The 21,733-nt window shown below is 40.1% G+C and overlaps 1 long non-coding RNA gene across 1 annotated transcript in view; it reads left to right on the top strand.

The window, feature by feature from the left end:
• LOC115948297 overlaps positions 1–20,715 on the top strand; it is a 42,681-nt gene extending 21,966 nt beyond the window's left edge. The window contains exon 2 of the long non-coding RNA XR_004082127.1: positions 19,817–20,715. This is a non-coding gene — a long non-coding RNA (uncharacterized LOC115948297). The remainder of the gene's footprint in view (positions 1–19,816) is intronic.
• Positions 20,716–21,733: the final 1,018 nt, after the last annotated feature.

The raw sequence follows: 21,733 nt of genomic DNA, 5'->3' as shown, positions 1-21,733 counted from the left end.
GGAATTTGGAGGTTTTTGCATAATGTTAAGACAGGAGAGACTGCAAAGCTGAAAAATAGTGAGGGCATTCCTTTCAAAGGTGGTGACATTTTGTTTTACTTTTACCATCAGTGTCTTACAGCAGGGAAATAAATGCCCCATTTTTAATGTAATGTTCTACAATTATTTTTATCCTGGAGGAAAACTTAATTAATGGAAAGGGCTAGGTTATGTCTAAATCTGGACAATGTTGACCTTTATCATAGCCTAACGTCAAGCTGCTGTAGAATCCCTCACTATGAAGGCTCATCTAGCAGGAGTTATTATTCATGTGGATATATACATCTGGCTTTTCCTTGCTGGGGCACAGTTGTCTTGGAAGAAGACTGAGTATGAGCCCTTTGAGAGCTTGTCCTGCTTTCTTCCTCCTTTATTCTTTCTCCCTGCTTTGTCTTTCCACAATTGCAGTAAAATTTGATAGCTCAAAGTGTAAGTTAATCCTAAACTCTAGAAGTCCTCCTTTTAAAGAGACTGTAAATCTCAGCAATACACTTTGTAGAATACAGAGAAGGAGCCTCTGTTTATGGAAAGAAGGGGACTTATTTATAATTTTTTATAAATACTGAATAGAAGTGTATAAAGTAAAGCTTCCTCAGAACCAACCAACCAAAAATCTCCCCCCTTTTCTTCTTTGACCAAGAGAATACTTTCTCACTGTTATGAAATATATCAAAAGTGTCAATATTTGCTATTGCGTGAACAGTCTTAAATATTTACTATTTGAAGCAGCTCTGTACTTTTTTTGTTCAGTTTTTACAGTGCCTAGTGTTTCTACTCAATACACTGAAAATATTAAATGTTAACATTGTAGTTAGTTATCAAAATAATCTTCTAATTTGCATTAAATGAGTTTGGTGAGGCGATATAAAAGGCATTCTTGGTGGGTGGGAAAAAAGCACGAGAAGAATATGGAAAGAGGGGTTATTGACATGATGAGCACTGACACTGCAGACCTGAGCTTAGAAGCATTGGGATTTTGGTTGGTTTGGTTCCAGTCACATTGTGCAACAGGGAAAAACAAATGGAGAAAACCTCCTTTGCTTTTTGTCCCTTTGGAGGTTGTACCTGCCTGAGTGACTGTATGTCAGTCAAAGTACTCACAAGCATGGAAAAATGAATCATATTAAACAATGGAACCTCTTGCTGTTCTGAAGGGATGGCAAGTTCAGAAAGCCCTTTTCATTGGGGTGTAGCTTGGCTTGCTCAATCTCTTATCAGTCTCTCATCAGTCTCTCCTGTGCTGGAAATGCCACGGCCCAGGCCCTGATGGGCCACAGGTGTGAGCTCCTGATGTTTTTCTGTGTTTTCACTCTGGAGCAAAGCCAATCAACTCCAAGAAAAATAAAAGCCACAGTCTGGGCACCTTCTCTGCCTCAGCTAGCTAAAAAAACTACCTGAAAGCAAAGGAGATCTTTCTCCTGCTGTCTATCCATGCTACAGGCAGCAGAGTCTGTGAGAAGGATACAGGGGAGCAAGTGCACGTTCTGATAACAAACTGTGCACTTCTTCTCCCCACCTTTGCTCTTGGAACCAGTCTTAAAGGTGCAAAACTTAATATCCAGCATGAACAGAACAGATGATTTGGGATACAAACATCATAAAATCACCCTAGGACACTGTAGAAATTGATCTTCCCACTGCCTAACCGTCTTAGTGCTTAGTGCTTAGGTAGGGGAGGAGGAGGACTTATATTTGCTTCCTATAAATCATCAGCTGTAAAGAGTGAAGCAAGTGGTAGATAAGGATGTCTGCCTCAATCCTGTTTGGTTGCTTCGTGCAAAAGTCATAGTGTAAAAAGCTCCCTAGATTGCTTTGCTGATGCATTGGTAGTCCTCCACTCCTTGAAATATTAAATTGCTGCAGCTTGGTCTGTGCAGGGACAGCTGGCCAAACTCTGAGGGACACATGGAGCCCCCTCTAGCACGGGAAGTGTGCAGGGGCCACCTGATGCACTGTTTTATGTAGAAGAGCTCAGGGATGAATGTCTACATCTCTTTTGATAAGTGTGCCTGAGTCTGCTGAGAGAGCATTTAACAAATGCAGCATAAGAGGAGCTGTGAGATGCTGACGTTCCCTCTGTGGCTGAGTAAAGCTGTGAGCTGCACACCAGCAGTGGCAAATTTGATGCTCTAGTGTCCATTCAAGTGGCCTTGCTTCTTAAAGCATACATAGGGCTGTTCTGCAGATGGATGAGTAGGGATAATGTCACAGCCTGATGGCTACTGAAGGAAGAAAGCTGCAGCACAGCCTAGAAAACTGTCACAACTTTGTTCAGTTTCTCTGTTTCTATGGAAGTTGTTTATTTCCACAACTATACTTGTAGAGCAGAAGCTGAAATTCAATCCAACTTCCTAATATATATATATTTCTACTGGCAGCTGTATTTGAAGCTCTCCTTGGCTATTTAGCTTTGAGAGGTTGACAAAGGCTGTCTGAAATTCTCTTCTCTGATGATGAGGTAACTGACCATATCACAGCATGTGGGGAAAGCTTCCTGGACAGCTAGAGATGGAGGAGAGGCACTGGAAAACACTCAGGTCCAAATCAGCTGGAAAGAGGGGACAGCTGCACTGTGTTACTGTGAACAGAAAAGATGCAGTTTGGTTGTATCAAATGGAGGAGCAGCCTCACGAAGAAGGGAGAAGACATAGGATAAGCTATCAAATAAGCCAGGTCCTGACCTCTGGCTAGTGCAGGGATGGCAGCCTACCTGTGCATTGGAGGTGAGAATGGAGGAATTATTTTAATAAAAATATGAAGTTCTCAAGGCTACAGGTCCTTGTACAGGCTGGATCCCTGTTTTCTCCCTGTTGCAGAATGTCAAATATCGTGGTGTTCCCATGAGAGCCTCACTAATCCAGCTGCTGCAGTTGGGAGTGACTGTAGCCTGATCACATGTGGAGATTACTGTAGCTACAAACTAAAGTATGGCCATTGATATTTTGCACAGTCAAGTTCTCATCTGTGAAGCTCTGTGAGCAGAAAAATTCCATCTGTTACTCGTGGACAAATATGCAAAGTATCCACATAATCTCTTCAGCCTCTCTGTTCCCACAAATCACAGGATGCTCTGACGGACGTGGTTGCCATGTTCCTTATGAGAAGGCTGAAGTCTTGTTGCATAGTTTCAAAGTTAACTTTAACACCTTCTTGGATGTTATCTCAAACTGTGAGATTTGTGGGTTTTTATATTTAGCTCAAATTGTCTGCTATAATTGGCTTTGAGGCTGCTTATAGAAGGGTAGCTGACTGCTCAGAAAGCATGCCTGCATTTCATGTTACTTAAAAACATGTGTCTGTCTTTTTGTCATCTCAGAATCTGCTTTGCAGAGTAAGATTTGTTGGCATAACTCTTCAATTTACTTCCTTTATTTCCTTATTTCTGTAAGAATGGTATGAAGCTGCTGCTTCTGCATCTTCTCACTTGGCCACAGACTTGTCTTGACACCCCAGCCCACCCTCAATGGTGCTCAGCTTGGCTCTAACTTTAGTTTCACACAGCCAGGCAGCAGTGAAACCTGGAGGTGGTGGCTGTCCTGGGAGAGAGACCCACACAGCTGTGCTGAAAAGCACACCCATCCCTGTGCTGTGGCCACAGCCTGCCTTGGGGCCATCTATTCTCCATATCTTGTACCTTCTCATTATAGAAGGAAGCAGTGTAATGACATAGTTGCTTGCCTTGGACTTTTTGAGTAAAATGAAAATATATCTGTATGGCTGTGATGTTTTACACTGATAGTTGTTCTTAGTGCCTTGCTAGAACCCTTGGGTGATAAAGAAAGAAAAGTGAAGTTGAATTAGTTCAAAACATTTTATGAATGGTGCGGAATCAAAGTATAATGCAAGTCAGAATTTTCTGTCTATTTTCACCCCCAAACAAATGTTTTTTATTAATTTGCAGTTCAGTTGCATTCTTTTAAGGTTAGTTGTAGTTGTTCCAAAATTACAAAAATAAATCCATCTAGAGTGATGGTTCCCAACTGATGTGCCGGGGCATGCAGAAGAGCCAGCAGGCTGCTCGATATGCTTTGAAATCTGAAGTAATTATAGCATTCTCTCTGAAGTGTTGCATTCAGGTTATAAGCACACTTATGCAAGGATTTTGGCACATGCAGGTATATCATGGAACAGTTAATGGATACAGAAGGATTCTGGGAAGAAAGGCTCCTCAGGAGAGTTAAGATACTTGGGCATCAGGTACTTACCTGGTGTGGATTTTACTTGGTGCTTTGTTTCACAGTGATGTGAACATTTTTTCTTCTTAGTGGAACTCAGAGCTGTTATTACACTTCATGCAGATGTTTGCATATTTGTGGTAACCAGAAAAATTGCAGCATAATGATCAATTAGAGACATGTATCATACTCTTACTTGTTCTTATTACATGTGGGTACTATGAGTATCTCACTGTACATAAAACAGAATGAACACCATCTTTTCACTTTTAAAAGAACGCTCCCACATTTCATCATCACACACTGTATTAGAAACCCCAGTGCTATGGGTTTCTAGCATTGATGTAATTCTTCCTTTGGAAGAGCTGTCTGGCTTAGCTGCACTCCCTTGTTCAGTTGGAGCGTAGAAATACTTGTTAGTGCGTAGCAAACCATGCAGGAGGTGCAGCCGGGTTTGGGAATTGGCTGTGCTGCAGCTGCTGTGCAGGGGTTGGAGTGCCTGTTTGGCTGTTTCCCAGCTGCTGGAATCTGTGCCAGGCACACCCGCCCCCTTCAACTTGGTATTGTAGCCTGGGGCTTGAACCTGAGGATCTGCTTTTGCCAAAAGAAAGGTATGTATGAAATGACAGAAAAAAACTGTGGGACACAGGGCCTGTTAGAGATGCTCTGCGCTGTGAATAGAGAGTGCTTAGTAATGGCTTTTCAAAATGATAGTACTTTCCATAAATGATAATGTAATTCAAAATTAAACAATCTATTCTTATGCTTTTGCCTTCCTGCCATCCAGCTGATAGGTTTCAAAATGAAGTATCAGCTGCAGCAGGAGCTGCACGTTGTGGGGCAAGACATACAGTTAAGTTTCCTGAGCTGAAAAGGGCGCCAATCCACAGGTGAGGAGGGGCTGGGGGAGGCCTCTCTGCTGTAACTTAATCTGAAGAACAGATAAATTATTTTCTAAGTCAAAGCAATTAAAAAGTTCCTTCTTGGTGAACCAGTGGTATACTGATTTATAAATGACTGCTGTTTTCATGTTGTTTTTACAGCCTGTAAGATGGAGGGGCTTAAAGCTTTAGGTGATATTTAGGTGTGTAGACCCAAGATTAATTTCTATTTTATTTTGTGTGGGCATATATGGGTGCTAATACTTTATTTGCTCTTCACAGAAACAACCACCACCAAGTGCAGAGAGTGGTTTAAAACGATAGGAAGGCTAAATACTGCTTGTTAATATAGTTCGATTTCTCTATTGTGTATATCAGCGCCTCTTGTAAGCTTTTTTCTGATAAATGTTCAAATCACTGAAAATAAAAGTCAAGGTATATTCTCACAAGACACCTGAGCCTCTCTGTAAGCTGTTTTCCCCTCTTAGTCCCTTGCCTAGCCTGACTTCTTTTGGCTATGGCTGTAACGCAGGTTACAGAGGTACTTGAACTGCTTTGTTGCAGGTGAAGGCAAAAGGTAGTGCTTTAAAATACTTCCAGCTCAAAGCACTGAAACACCGTTGCTCACCCAAAGGCTGTCCCTGAAGTGTTGAGTGACTCCAGTGTCCCTGTTTTACCTCTCAAAAGCTGAACCTGCAGGCAGCTTCAGGACAAAGAGTGACGTGACCTTTGCAAGCTTCTGGGTCATGTTTTGAGCTCATAATTTTCTAACAATTGATAAATCTGCACATAATTTTTACCTGGAGCTGGACCACAGCAGATACTGTAGACATTTGAAGGAAATGCTGAAATAAATTTTGCTTTATGCTTGCCTATATCAACAAACTAAGGGTGCCTGAATGTGCTGTGTGCATGTATGCATATATTTGTGTGTAGCAGTCTGTGTGTACTTGTGTGTGTGAAGGGAGGGGGAGATAAAACCAGTTTGTGGCAAATGGAGGCAAAAAGTGGGATAGTTCACATGAAAACACATCTAAATGATTGCAATATCAAGGCTGGTGGAAGGGGTGGTCTGCAGTGAAGTCCCTTTTTTGTCCCAGCTACCTGGCAGCAGAAGCTCTGTAGTTGCTGCACCCTTTGGAATACCCTGTCTGCTTGGGCTTCAGTTTGCAAAATATTACAGGGAATGCAGTGTTTTAAAGCTACTGTTGTTTTGTCCTTCATTAAGGCACAACATGTTTTGATTTGTATGGAGAATATCTTAAAGACTGGATGCTTTGGCAATGTAAACAACTGGAAAAGGAAAATGCATCTGTTTTCTATTACAATCTAATATTATGCTCATCTGTGGCTTCTAAGTAATGGGCACTTGTTTACATATTACAGAATATAGTTTATAATTTTATAAACATAGTTTATAGTTGCATATTGGTTTCCTAAATAAAAGAAAAAAGCAGTCGTGGCTTATGGTAATGCTTGCACTGAGACAGTCCTGGAAGTCCAGAGAAGCAGCTAGTATCCAAGGGTGGGAATGAAAAGCCTCTGCTTTCTGCACTGCCTTTCCCATAGCTCAAATACTGCCTCTCTTTATGCTCAAATCTGTTTGGTACTACTAATGACTTCTGCTTACTAAATTTAGGATTTGTTGTAAATGAAGATTATGGCATTGTTTTCCTGTAGCTGAATCTGATTTGTAAACCCTTAAGTGGAAGAGAAAGTCTTCTTCTTTAAGTGTTTTAAAGCAAAATGTCAGTAGACGTCTGTGTACTTCCCTGGTTTAATCCCTACATCTAAATTGCAGCTGTGAGATATTTCCAAAGCTCTGTTTTTCTTTCTTACATTTCCATTAATTTTCAATGAAGCATGGCTTTGTTGAATGAATTCGGTTATTATTTTCTGAATCTCAAATGCATCGTGTAACTGTAGTGGCCAGTTCAACATTTAGAATCCACAGCTTTGAAATCTTACACATCTGAATGTATTATTACTGTTTGTTGATGTAAGATTGCTCTGACTGAAAGAACAATGTAGAAAAATTTGGTTATTTAGTCCTCTCTTGAATGCCTAAGCTTACAGTACACTTCAAGCAGCAGTAAAGGAGTCATCTGAGCACAGAAGAGAAAATAAAGAGTATGGAAGCATGAGCAGATACATGCCTAAGCCCAGAAGAAGAAACCTGACAAATAAAAAAGTAGAAAAAGATGGGAGGTTCGTGGGTCTTTTAATTAAAACTCTCTGATTACAATTATGCAGGAATCTGATGGTCTGAGTTAAATTTAAAATCATTGTTTCATTTGCCCTATAAGGAAGTTCAGAGTATTTTAGGCATGTTTCTTATTCTTTTGAAAATGTATATTACAAGAAGATTTTTCACTTAAAAAGTCATATGAATGTCTGTATTGTCTATATTTTGCATGGTAAAATAGCAGAACATCTAATTTGCTCCTATTTTTGACAACTTTGAGTGCTTAAGGCAGGAATTTCCCATGCTTGTTACTAGTCTCCCTCCAGTTGACATTCACTGGAAAGCTTTAGCTGGAAGTATTTAACCATCTTCAGTGAGCTGAGAACACCATTCCTTTTTCATCCTTCCAAGCACAGCTTCAGACAGTGCTGGTGTTCTGCAGATTTTGAAGTGACCCTGAAGTTTAGAAGGAAGCAGTTGCTCCATTTCAGGAGGTCTATTTGCCTGAAAGCCACACTGTGTTATGTCAATACTCTGAGTAACTGAGAAATGCCAAGTTGCATTTACAGTAGAACCTGCTACACCTTCAGGTATTATTTGAAAAAGCTGTGGCTCCCACTGTGTGAGCTTTCACAGACCTTGATGGCACTTTTCTGTTAGCAACCAGGACTGCAAGCTGGGAGAGAATCACAGACAAAAATGAAAGTTTGAGAGGCAGTTTTTTCTTGCTGACATACCAGGACTTTGACTGAAAGAAAAAGCTCCTGTGTTTGTATTTCATCATATTGTCTTCGTAGAATAAGATGCCTAGAGATGCTACAGAAACTTCTGACTTCTTGTTGTCATGATTCTTAATTCAAATTAAACGTTGCATTAAACCTTATGCATAGTTGGTAAATAGAGAGAGATGAATATTTAATTATTGAGACTGGAGAACATACAGTAGAAAAACAGTAATTACCAATATGGGATGTATTTATCTGTAGAAAATAACTGTAGGTAGTTTTCCCCTTCTCCTTCTATGATAACTCTTATTTCCAGTCCTCAGACCTTGAACTGGGAATCATAAATTTTGTCTGACCATATGGAGGTTTGGTGGGGAGGGTGTTTGTTTTTGAGGCAGGGAAGTGTCCTGGTTTTGGAGAGCTTTTTTGTCCAATAATGCAATTGAACTACTTTTTTCATGCTACTATAGCCTATTTTAGGTCCTTTTTGTATATACACACACTTACAGGCAGTGGTGTTACGCTCTTAGATTTTGTACATGTAATAAGTAGAAAATGCATATTACAGAACAATGTGATAGGCAGTATACCTTCTGATAAATTCTAAACTGCAAAATATATATTTTTGTGTGATAACATATTTGCAGAGTTTTCTTTTGATCCTTAAGTGATTTAAAATGCTGAAACGTCTTCAGAAAAGCTTTAATAATATGAAAAATCTGTTGCAAAAAAAAACAGATGTACAAAATAACATTGACTGAGATCTCTTTAGTTGCTGTGCCATGTACTTTTTTTACCCCAAAAGACCATGAAAATTGAAGTTTTATAACAAAAATACTAGCTTTATCTTAATTAAAACCTTCATATAAGAGAACTGGAGCTTAAATGAGAATATTTTTGGCTCTGGCCTGAAGATACAGGTTGAAAGTAGAAATTGGGATAGTCTGCCATTCTTCATATGTCCTCTTTACTATAGCTTGGCCATTCAGAGTACTGGAGGTACAGGGAGTTTCCAGATGAATACAAAACTTTAAAACACAATGCAATATTCTGTTGGATAAAGGGGAAGCTCAGGAAGAATTTATAGATAGCTTTTGAAAGCAGAATTTGTTTTAAAAGGGACAGAGTTGTGAAACTTCTTGAAAACTGCACTGCTGCTTGTCACAACCACTGATTATTTTTAAATTATATTTAAAATTTTATTTTATCATTTCTCTCTATGTTTCAGGCTGCCTTCTTCCGTCTCAAGCATATCTTTGATCTGCACTTGCTCCTTGAAGTATAATGCAAGCTTCTGTTTTTTAAGTTACGTCTATAAGGCTGAATGGAACATTACCCTCCTTGTTTGACCTCCCACATGTGATACACAATCCATTAAATCTCATGTAATATTTAAGAATTTAATACGTTCTTTGCATAACATAACAGTAATAATACTGACAAAACACTGCTCCAAGCAAAACTGCTTATACAAACAGCTGATGTGTGAGCAGTGGAGCTAATGAAGCTGTGTTTCCTATAGATTTTTCTCATTTATTAACTGGCCCCTTCCCCTCTGCAGCTTCTCTGGAGTATCTGACTGTGCTGTGCTGATGAGGGAATGGATGCAGGGCTTGAGCATGGGTGCTGACCACCCTGCTCTCCTCTTCATTTTGGGGAGAGTTTCAAATGTATCATCAGGTACTTTTGTAATCACTGAGACTATCAGCAGGCCAGGTTAGGTACAGATTCTTCTCTTGGCTGAGAGGACTGGGTGGCCAGCGGTACAAGTTTGTGTATGAGAACAGAGAGCTGCTTTTTTTTATGAGATTATAAAGTGCAGTGATACAGCATGATATAAAGCTGGAATTTTATATATTTTGTCAAGGTTAATGTCTAGAGGATGCTTTCAGTCACTGATTAACCAAGACATCTTAATAATATGTGATATTGTGTTCAGATCCTTTAGTGTGCATGCTAAGCCTTTAATCTGTGCTGCTATATGCTTTTAATTTTCAATTGACTTATAGCTTCTAAAGGGTTATCCTTAATGCTGGATTTGACAACTCATGGAAGATTTATGTGTGACAATAATACAGTGTCTATTATCATCTAGTGAGATTCTTAGTGATACTCTTGTGAACAACTTTGATTATATGGAAAGAATTTCATGTGGCATGGTTTTTTTAAAAGTTTAAAATATCTGACTGAAAATTCTGAGATGAGAAAAACTTTCACCTAGTTTGACTTTTGCTTGTGTAATTATACAGTTTCACAATGCTAGACTGGTGTTGCAATTAAATAGCTAATGTGACTGTTGATTAGTTTCCCATTTGAAATCATGGCAACTGAACAAGTGAAGGTTAGTCCATTTAGGCTGTTAGTAACTTTAGAATATAATATTGGCAGTCATTCAGGCTTTTAAGATTTTGCTGAATGAAACTCTAAAGAAACAGCAGTAAAATACTTGATTTGTCTAATTGGTTTTTATCATTTGGATGTAATTCACAGCTGTATCCAAACAGGGCTCTCCCCTTCCCGGGTGCTGCCTTCTCTGCTCTTCAAACTTGAGATAGCTTCATTGTTTTGAATGAGATTGTATTTCCTTTGTGCCCTATATTTACTATTTTCTTGTTCCTATGGTTTCTGGAAATAAATTAGATGACAGTTGTTTTGAAAACCTAATCTATATACAAACAAGTTTTTCAGTGTTTAAATGGTGCAATGAAGAGTTTAGTATGGACTATCTCAGAGCTTATTAAAGTGCTCAGCGTTGTTATTGAGGTTAATCCCATAGCAGTCTGGGGTACTTTGATTGCTAATTCAGTAGGAGGAGAAGGGTAGAGCTCTTGTTTTACCAGTGAAGGCTTATTTTCTGATGTTGGAATTTTGTTGTCTTTTTTTTTTTTCCTCCAGCTAAAATTCTATTGCATGTAGAGTTTACTTAATATTATAAATCTGTTTTAATGTGGAATAATGCTTGGCTGTTATGTAGTCACACTCAAATGCTATTTATTTTTGTAAGCATTGATAATTTTGCCTCCCACCCTCATGCATATGGGTTGTTGTAGTTTCAGACCATGGAGCACAAAACGTACATTTCCCACATAGAATGTATTCTTCAGTTTGTAGGAGTGATCCAGGAATGAGGCATTTTTTCAGTTCTTTTTATTCTCAGCAGTGTGTGGCTGCCCAATGTTTTATTTATAGCACCTTGTCCAGATGCTGCCCTGCGTCTGTCTTCATGTGGGCACTGTCAAGACATTACCACCCTGCTGTGTGCCCCTGGCACAGTCTGAGCTCTGCTGGCAGGTAGCAGTTCTCAGCTCATGGGCAAGGCACTGAGACACAGGAGGATTAGGGCAGAAAAATTGTGCCCTAGATATTATAGTGACTATACATGTTTGAGGCTTCACAACTTCCTCCTCCTCACTATAAAATCTCATGTAGAAAATAGATGGGGTTTTATCTTTTCCTTGAGACTAAGACAAAGTAACTTGAGTAAAACTACAGAGCAAATCAAGCCAAGGGCAGAATTAGATTTCAGGTCTTTCTGCATGTGGCTGTGTGCTTGTCCAATTGGTTGTAGGTTGTATACCCCAACCACAGCACTTCACTGTTGTCAGCTTTTGAGTATGGCTGATGCTTTGAATTTCACTTATCAGCTTAAGTGTCAAAGGAGTCTGAACACCAGGTTTGAAGTGCTGGGAAGAGGAAGATGCTGTGTGAGTCTTAGAGAAGTTTTGCAGTTTATGGCAGACAGGGAAGGTAAAAAGGTCAGGTCAAATGAGTGCAAATTACTAGAAATAAATTGTGAAGGTGTGGATGTACATGAAAATGCATTCATACAGAAACAAATGATGTTGTATGTCAGTTGTTTTCTAGGATTTCTTATCTTGATCTACAAAGCAGAAAACAATGTGTCAAAGCAGTTAATGCAATTAATTTTATGTCAGACTGTTGGTGGTACCTCAGTGAAAAACTAAATCTGTGGTTAAACTGTTGTTTTCTAGTCCAGCTTCAAGATGTAACGAGCTTGGCTGTTGCTTTTTGTTTTATACCAAAGGTCGTCTTCTTTCCCTTTATTGAAGCATAATCTCTAATTTGTTTCCAGTTGTTTCTGCTGTTTGGTAGCTTTTATATTACAGAGTAGCAGACGGGATCAAAATAATGGATTCTTTCCTTCTAGCTTGGCTTTCCAAACTTCTTGGTACAATTTTGTCAACTTTATGATATTTCATTTGTTCTTATCCCTTCCCTGCTTTGTTTTCTTGGCATGCTTCTCCCAATGTGTTTTCCAGTACGTCCTTATTAACCTTTTTTGATACTTAATGCGCTGTTGTTTTGAATTGAGGAAGTGTTTCATCCAAAATCACTGCAGAACTTCCTTCCCACGTTGCTGCCCAGACGTGCTGCAGACTAGCTGCTTAATTTGCGCTGGCAAAATTTCAAAGTGAAGGTCAGCTGGCCAGGTTATCCCCCCACGGGGCTTCTGTATCCCTTCCTAAATGCCATTTTTCTTCTGTTTGTTCTGTGATTTCCCTTTATTTGTCCATTGGGAGGAAAATGGCTCCAGAAAAGTTGAATGGTGTGATTCCTTCCTTGCTTTAAGCTGTAACTCTCACAGTTTACCATGTATCACAGAAGCAGTTTCAAGGCACTTCAGACTATTTATTTAGGGTTTTAAGATGTTGTCAGAGAAAAGTAAATCTGTCAGAAAATGAGCATTTTAAAGTTGGGTCAGAAAAGCACAAGAGAAAGTGGTAAGGTTTGGCTTCTGGAATGGGGAACCAGCCCAGAGTGCCAGAATGGCATGTGAAATACATATTCACAGAAAGATAAGGATATTCAGCAGCTGAAATATATTCTGATTATGTGGTAGCTACACTGTGTGTTATGTGTTGCTAAACTCCACTGCTGATGTAATTTACTTGATATAATATGAGCACAGCTTCAGTGCACTCAATTTTGATCAAAATTAATTGTGTATATTTAAATTGCTGACAAGCTTAGGGGGTGTGAGTGCATCTAAAGGCACCCAGGTCATCTGCTTCCCTATAATCAGAGCAGTTGTGATGATTCCCAGCATTGGTGAGTTTGTTGAGTTTGAACCTGCCATTAAAGTAATTTAATTTGAAAAATAAAACTCCTAAGAAAGCTCCTTTGAAGAACAAGTTGCATAATGATGTTATTTCTGGATTCCCCTTATTAATATTGTTGATATTTGATTATGTGTTTGATAAAGGTAGAAACTGAGCAGTGTTTTCTCTTGAAGGATACAGCCATACAAAGTGTACTTCACCAGTGCTTTCTTGAGCTGGGTGTGGATTATTGGGTCATCATGAGAAGTGTGAATGCCACAAATTCTTCACGGTTAGACTCTGCAGACTCCTGAGCTGAACTGTACAAATTCCAAAATAATGAATGATCCCAGTTGTTGAATTTGCAAATCTATTTGAATCTTAAAGATACAAGCAGTGTTGCCCTGTGAGGACTAAAGCTATTAATGAGGTGGTGCACATTTAGGGTTTGATTTTGCTTTCATTATTGCAGTCTGGGGAGGAGAGAAGACCTTGGGCCAGCAGTGGCTTTATCTGAAGGATATCAAACACAAACAGCGCTGCCAAGTGTATTAGACTAGTATTATGAGAAGATTTGGGATGAACTTGGAGTATTGATCTCATGAGATCCCTGGCTTCATAGTAACATCATTATTTTCAGTCCTGAAACAAAGGGATTTTCTCTCTGTTGTAAGCCAGACTCAACCTTTAGCTGATTACTCAGACTATTAGTAAAGGAAGGGAAGGATCCAGACCTTAAGTCCTTACAAAGTTGGAAGGCACAAACATGAGAATCCCATTTATAGCACTACACCTTTTAATGAGAAAGACTCTGCCCATATTTTTCATTTCATAGAAACCAACCAACCACAAACCTACAGGCTGCATCTTGGATTCTTGTTACTTGCAACTGGTGGACACTTGTTTTGTTTTATGGCTTGCTTAGCTGTGCTGCCATAAGAAAAGTTGTAGAATTTCTTTACAAAACATGCTATTGAATTTAAGCTCTTTCTTCCTAAACTGAATTATATTTTGTTTCTTTTAGTCTTCCAAAACCCCCAAAATTTGGTATCTTCTTTCTCCAAAATTGAAAAAATGAAATATTTAATCAGAAATTGAGTATTTGGGTCATTAGTCTTGTTCAAACCCCTAACTACTACTGATTTTGTGTAATAGAACAGGATATCCCTTCAGTATTTTTTCTACATAGAAACCTTGTGATTTCCTTTTTCTAGTATGTTTTGTGCCAGTGCAGAGAGCTGGCTGATATCCTCTTTTTTGGTGGAACCAGGCAAATCTGACCTGCAGCAGCTTCCCTCTCTCCCGTGGCAGGTGCTCGGGGCAGGCAGCCTTGGCTTTGTGTCTGTGGCTGCAGCCTTTCTTGCTGACTTCAGTGATGGGTTGAGTTTTCTCTTGAATGAGTTTAAATCAGGTTGACATGCTGTAAAGCTGAAATCAAACATACAAATTCTTTGCTGGGCAGAAGCTCATCCAAAGAATGTGTGTGGTTTAGTTTGTGCTTTCCCACTGTACTTACATCCCAGGAAATGGGTTCAGAAATGTAAAAACCTGGTTCTGGCTCATCAAATTATTTTTAAAGTCTCATAGTTGTTGTTTTTTCCCACCTTCTCTTTCTGGGGAATAGAAGAAAATTTTCTGCTGTAGTGAGGATGGCTTTGGTTTTTTTCCAGGGCTGTACATGAACTTTGTCTGAACCAATAGCAGAAAGACTTTATCATCTGTAAGTGGTCTTTAGGTTTCTTCCTCCAGCAGTGAATGACCTCTATAAAAGACAAAACCGGGTGGAAACACCAAATTCAGTTATTCTGCTTTATAGGAAAGGGCTTGGTGAACCCCAATCTTCAGTAATTCCCCATTTAAGACATTCACAGGAAAGCTGAAATAGGCATTTTGGGGTACAAGGAAGAAAAGCTTATCTATTAAATGTAGATTACAGCCTGACAAGTTAAATAGCAATGTTGTAATGACTTTGTTTGGTTCTGTTTGGAATTGCTTTTGTTAGACCCGGGCTGCAATTAACGCACTGGAGCAGCCATTGTTCCTGCCTGCATTCCTTGGCTCTTTCTGCGTCGCTGGGAGTGGGGAAGCGCTGCAGCTTATTTGCATCTCTTTGAAATGGAGTTACTTGAGCTAGCTGAAATTTTGGTGTATGTTTTTAATTTATCCGAAGGAGATGCGTCCCGTGCCTGTGTGCACGTTAGTAATGCCGGGGAAAATGTAAACAGGCACTGCTTGTGCTCGTCGTGTGGGGAGCGCGGCAATGGGGCTGCGTTCGGTTTGTGCGGGGTAGGTGCGCACCGTGTGCTTGTAATTAGTGATGGCTCATGGAGATGTCACCAAGACGAGCTGTAAATGAGTTCTTCAAGACTTCTTACGGTGTTTACTTTGTATGGGATCTCTAAGGACACCCCGTTACAGCTGTCCAGGCTATGGTGCGGCAGGCTGCACGGAGAGCTGGGCTGGTGGAATCCTGCGTGAGTCCTCCCGAGGATGTTCTCAATGGCTCTCCTTTTGTTCCGAGCTTTTGTCCATGAGCTTTTTATTTTTTATGAGCTAGATTTGTTCATTATGTGGGAAGCCGCCACACACAGAATAAGGTGATCTGTATGATCCAAAAGTAAACAACAAATGCACTTCTAAAACCTTTTGTTTATAACTCGTAACTGTGACAGGGAGTCTTCAGCTAGTCCTTGCTCATGGCTTCAAATGAGGTGTTGATGTGATGGGTACAGTTCTGGAAAATGTGTTTGGATTAACAAGGTTAATGGCAGAGCTGCAAAATATCCTCATTTGGTAGTTTGAGAAAAAAAATCTACATTTTCTTCAGTCAAGAACTATCTTTTGATTGACCTGGCTCTGTCACCTGTGGAGCTGTTCCCTAAACAGATGCCAGCAGACCCTGGGAAGGGGTCACAGTTGCTGAGCAGGTCTGATGTCTGGGAGCTGTGTTTTGTCCTGCTGTGTTAATCAGTGACAAAGTAGTTGCATTTATTTGCTGACATGATGGTGGAACTTCAACAGCAACTTCATGTTATTGGACTGTTTCGAAATTAAATGACTCTTTGGAAGGGCATTTCTATTGGTGTTTTAGGGACAAGGCACATTATTGGCTCTTAATAGCAAATGGAAGTTTAAACTGGCTACTGGAAAGCCTTTTGCTGGAACATTGCTTGAGTTTTCACTTTTGTTTGCTTTATTTTTTCCCTCCTTGGTTACTTTCAAAGAAAATGGAGTGTAAGGAAGGAGTAAGGATTACACTTTAAGTGTAGTTTAGCAACACATCTATGTTATGTATGAAAATTCTGTTTAACTTCAGAAAAGATATATTAAACTGTCTAGACACTCTTAGTTCAAAATTTAGGTACTCTTCTCCAGCTTCCCAATAATGGAAATAAAATGAAATATCACCTTATTTTTAGTTACTGGATTTAAGAATGGGATTTCAGCTGTAATAGGAACTGCAGCTAGCTGTGCTGTATCCATCCTGGACTAAGAGATTTGGGAAGGAAGCTTTGCCAGCTGGAACGTGCCTCGGTGTTATCTGCATGTGTGTTGTAACAGATGTTGAGCAGAGACTACTTGTCAGAGGTACCTTGTAGGAGCCTTTAAAGATGCTTGTTTGTTTCAGTACATTTTTCTTGCATCACCAACTTTTTCCATAAAGTCAACCACAAACTGCATTATTGGAGACTCCAGCTGAAACTTGTGGTGAATAGGAAATAGATTAAATACAGGTTTTCCCTTTTCTCTGGTTGCCAGCAGTGATGTCAGTAGTTTTAATGATCCTTACCTCAGCTCGCTGCTGTCCTCACACTCTCTATTAAAACACTTGTCTTCTGCACTGTTTTGTGTGTTGTTAAGGAAATGCTGATGGCTGGAGGTATCCAGTCCATTACTTCATTTCCAAATAAGGTTCTTTCACCTTAAAGCACACTGCAATAGCTCACTGAGGGGAGAGGAGATTCAGATTGCTTTGTCAAAAATTCAGGAAATACTCTTTTGAAGTCAAGCAAAGAACATTTGTATGCTAAAAGTGGGGATAGTGCGTTTGGCTGTGCATAAGGCACAAGTAATGAATCCAAGGTTTATAGGATGAGTATTTCCAGTGACCTCAGAGGAGCAGCTTTGCTCTCAGAGTGTCTGTTTCCTGCACATCTTTGTGCATTCAGACAGAGCAAGCACCACTGGACTGCAGCAGTAGTGGGGGTTGTCATTCTCAGTTACTCAATTTGTGGTTTGTTGAAAGAGATTGGTCAGAGGAGTTGCATATGAAAGCCAGTAATTGCAATCAATAGTTTCATATGGTCCTTAGCAAAGATCCTAGTTGGTTGGTTTTTCTTCCTTCCCAGAATTAAACGAAAACAAAAACTAGCAATACATCTTTAGGAGAGGGCGACAGACAGATTTTCACGTTATGCTGCTGAAGATCTGGAGGTGTAAGTACAAGCTTGAAACTGCTCCATGCCCCTGTGTTCTGTCATGCCTGCAGCTGAGGTTTGTATGAAATTCAGCCTGTACCAGGTCATGTCCTACATGATTCTGGCTCTTCATCCTGTCTCCAACTCGTGGATATTTCAGGCTTCTGTGATTTTTCACTCTTTTTACACATGTGCAGGACTATAATGTACAAGTGTTTATAACTGTGGGTTTCTTCAGTTTTCTTTTCTTAGTGAATTCCTCTGGGAAGTGTTTTGTTTTTCCAATAGACTTGTTACCCTCTTTCTTCCTCTGCTCTTTTGACTTTGGAATCCAGGATTAATGCCCTCCAGTAGTGGTTGAGATGACTTCTTGGCTGTATTGATGGAATTGGTGAGGAATGGGATGGGACAGGCTGTTTTGTTTAATACATGATGTATCTGAGTTTAGATGACCTGGTTTAGATGAATACTGGTGAAGAGGCGTAGAACTTGGCCCTGATGCTGCAAATAATGTATTAGTTATGCTCTTAAAATCTCTTAGCAGAATCAAGTCTGGCCATGTAGAAAAGGTGTTTCTTGCTGTCCTTCCACTTGCCCTGTTTGTACAGGGCAGGTTGAACCTTTGGTCCTTGCTGGGGGCACCCAGCAGTTCCTCTGGCCCTGCTGGATGGGAGCTAGATGTGGAACACCCACCTTGGATATGCAGCACACACATCACACACACTTTGCCCCTCCGTTTAAACAAGCCATTTCGCTTTTGTTGCTTGTCTTTATTAATAAAATATGGCATTACTGGCTAATTTTAGGTCAAATGTAGTTGAAAGCTGACAGCTATGTGAAGCTGTGTATAGATATTTGGGTAGGAACATTCCAGTAGATCGAAATGTGAGTGCAGAGGAAAGTCAAAAGTAAATAAGAGATCTGTGAGATAATTCTCCAGGGAGTTTTCACAGCATACCACACATCATTTGCAGGGATAGGCTTTCCTTTCACTTGAAGGACCACACCACACAAAGTAAATTTTGTTTCTTGTGCAATTAAAGAATATAGGACAGGAGGTCTTTTCAGTTTTTTCAGTTCAACGTGTCTATGGGAAGCCTTTATTTGTACTGAGGAAAATGCACTGTTTACCTGTCTTTTCAGGAGTGCAGTTTATATTGAACAAAGAAATAGATACACTTTTATGTAAAATATGAGTCTTGCTTCAGCAGATTTTAGCAAAACTATTGAAATGTAAATGCTGGTAGTCCTCTAACCCCAGTTAAAAGACAAGTTGTATTCATTTCAGTGCTGCGTGGTTCGGTCCCCAGTGGGTCTGGCTGCATGTCAGTGGTGTGCAGGGAGGAACTGGGACTGTGGTGTGGGAGGCCCAGGGGTGCTGGGCAGTGGGGGACACCAGGCCTGTGCCACAGGGCCTCAGGAGCAGTGGGAGGCAGCCCTGGTGCCCCAGCATGTGACCTCAGCTCTGTGTCCCCCAGCAGGGCCCCTGCCCCCCACAGGGGCTGGAGCAGCTGCCAGCAGGACACGAGGCCATCCAGCCCCAAGTGCATCCTGCTGGGCACTGCCTTGCTCCTCAGCAGGGCTGGGGCTAACAGCCTGCCTGGGAGAACAGAGTCCAGACTGGTGCACTGTGCACTGGGTCAGGGGCTGCAGCAGATGAGGAGAACAGGGGAACAGGGTCAGAGGCAGTTTCTGGCATTAATTCCCCTCTAAACCTGTGCTGTGCATTATCAGGGCAGGACCTTGTTATTCACCCAGCCCCCTCTCAGAGGGAAGCAGAATGTTGATAAATTTATGGACTTTACCAGGATTTTCTATGTACAATTTTTTTTTTGGACTTGTATATCAAATAGGGAGTGGTAGTGCTGCACCCTGAATGCTCTATTCCTTGGTCATCCCTCCCAGGCCAGCCTGGTGTTTGCAGGTGGTCAGGAAGGCCTCTTGTAGGGCCTGACATGCAGTGAATCTTTCTTGTGGCTGGTAAAAATGCCAACAGCAGGCTGGTGTTTGGAGCTTTCCTTGTTACAGGAGCTTGTCAGAGTTAATCAGTATGGACACTTAAATTGTTTCTGCTTAGGTGAATCTCTTGCAAGTTTTAAATGTGTTTCTGACTGCTTTGAATTTTATTGCCAACATCTGTTTTAAATGCTTTGGGGATTCACATGCTTGAGTACAGTTCAACTGTGTATGCCATAATTTTTCAAGGTGCCAACACTTTCAGTTTGAATGATAACTCTTTTAAAGAGAAGAAAAACAAAGGAGGGGCAGGGAAATAATTGCAGAAAAGTTTTAAAGTGCTCATGACGCTGATTTTCTTTCTCTTTCAATTTCAGAATGATGACCTACACAACCTCAACAAATCCTTCTTTTAAACTCATGGGTATCAAGACTATAAATGTTTCATGCTATCACAACTAGGACCTCACCTCCTCCTCCTCTTCCTCTGTAAATGGGTACGATGCATCCAGTTCAGTTTGTTTACTTTACACAAACCTCAGGAGTTGTTGACTGAGCTGCACATCCTGTGTGTGCCAAGCAGAAGCACTGTGACACCTGGACAACAAGTCTCTCTTACTTCATCCTCTACCATAAGGACTTAGCTGGCCACATGAACTGATGTGCCCACCACTACATCATGGTGAGAATGGGTATTTTACTAGCACATTTACACAACTTCATTTGCTGCTGAAAACCTGTATGACAAATCATCATTGTAAATTATTACATACAAGACATAATGTTGGTTGAAGAGTATTAAATATTTAACATAGGTTTTGATTTATACATGTACTTTTTTAATTAAAATGTAACTTTTCCTACAGCACATCTTTTTTGATGTGGAACTGAGGTATACTATATTCTGTTGTAAACAGAGTGGGGAACCTGCTTAAAACAAGGCTTCTAAGAATAGAGTAGGGTACTATTCTTGTTTTAAGATTGTAATTCAGAAAATAATATAATACGAGTCATTGGTCCCTGGGCCTTGATTGTACAGTCATATTTACTGATACTATCAGTTGTAAGATAACCCTGATGTTGAGCTGAATTCTTTCCAAAAGAAAAATAATTTTGTACTCCTTGTAAAATAATAGTCTGTATTAACTGCAATGAAGACGAACATTACTGTACATGGGTATTTACAAGTGTCAACTTTAATTCATCAATTGCACAGTAACTGACAAAAAATCAGAAAAAAGAAATCAAAGTCTTCCATTGTATATATTGTAAAGAAGAAAAACAAACAAACAAAAAACCCAACCAACAGGAAACCACAAAGCAAAATGGAAACAAAAAAGTAAATGCTGAAAATCTCTTTCTATATGTAATAAACTAGATACTGTTTTATCTGCTGTAGTGGGTTTTGGGTCTTTTTTATTTTCTTGATAAGCTGTCTCAAATATCTGAAATTGTCCCGCCAGGTTTCTGTGATGTTGCCATGGTTTGTCACTGAGAATGGCTGTGGACCACTGTAGCTTAAGAATGAAGTGAAGTGTAATTAGGTGCAGTAGGGAGCATGCTTCCTTGCATTCCTTCACTAAAGCCCTTGTTTCAGTTTTCTGGAGATACAGCTCTCCTTCCACTGAATTCAGGGGAAGGGTTCACAGAATGTAAAATCACTTGGAAGCCATAGTAAGACTTCAGCATAAAATTTAAAAAGCACAACTGAGATATTGTCTGGAAATCAGTGCAAGAGGCACGAAAAGGAAAAATTCTTCTGTGACTCTCCTCTGCTTTACATTGATTCTGTGCAGATAAAAATTCTTCTGTGCATAGCATTTGCAGAGTCTTAATTCTTTTGAGGACTGGAAAAATACTGAGATCATGGATTTTCAAGTAAAATGTTGTTGAAGTGATAATTGAATTTGAAGCCATGTCAGGTCCCTGTTGGTCCTTCGTGCTTCCGTGAAGCAACTCCATGGGCTAGTGCACATTCAAAAGAATTCTTGTTATCAGGAAAAAGCAGGCAGGCACAGCAGCGGCTCTACCTGCAGGAAGGCTGTCAGCCCTCAAAGAAGGAGTTTCTTCCCCTTGAGATGTTTATGATGTCTGGGATTAGGCTGTGGTTAGTGCAGTGTCCACTTCTGACTGCAGTATAGATGAAGGGGCCGTTGCACAGCTGCTCTTCACCTCTCCTTTTGCTGGAGGCTTACCAGTCCCTTTGCTCTGCTGGTATTACTGCACATATAAAACCACTCTGACCCTGTCAAGTCAGAATATTCACTTAAGAAAGGACTTGAAGTTCAAGAATG

The sequence above is a fragment of the Geospiza fortis genome, unplaced genomic scaffold (assembly GCF_000277835.1).
Source record: "Geospiza fortis unplaced genomic scaffold, GeoFor_1.0 scaffold318, whole genome shotgun sequence".
NCBI classification, from domain to species: Eukaryota; Metazoa; Chordata; class Aves; order Passeriformes; family Thraupidae; genus Geospiza; species Geospiza fortis.
This window is presented reverse-complemented; position numbering and strand designations above follow the sequence as displayed.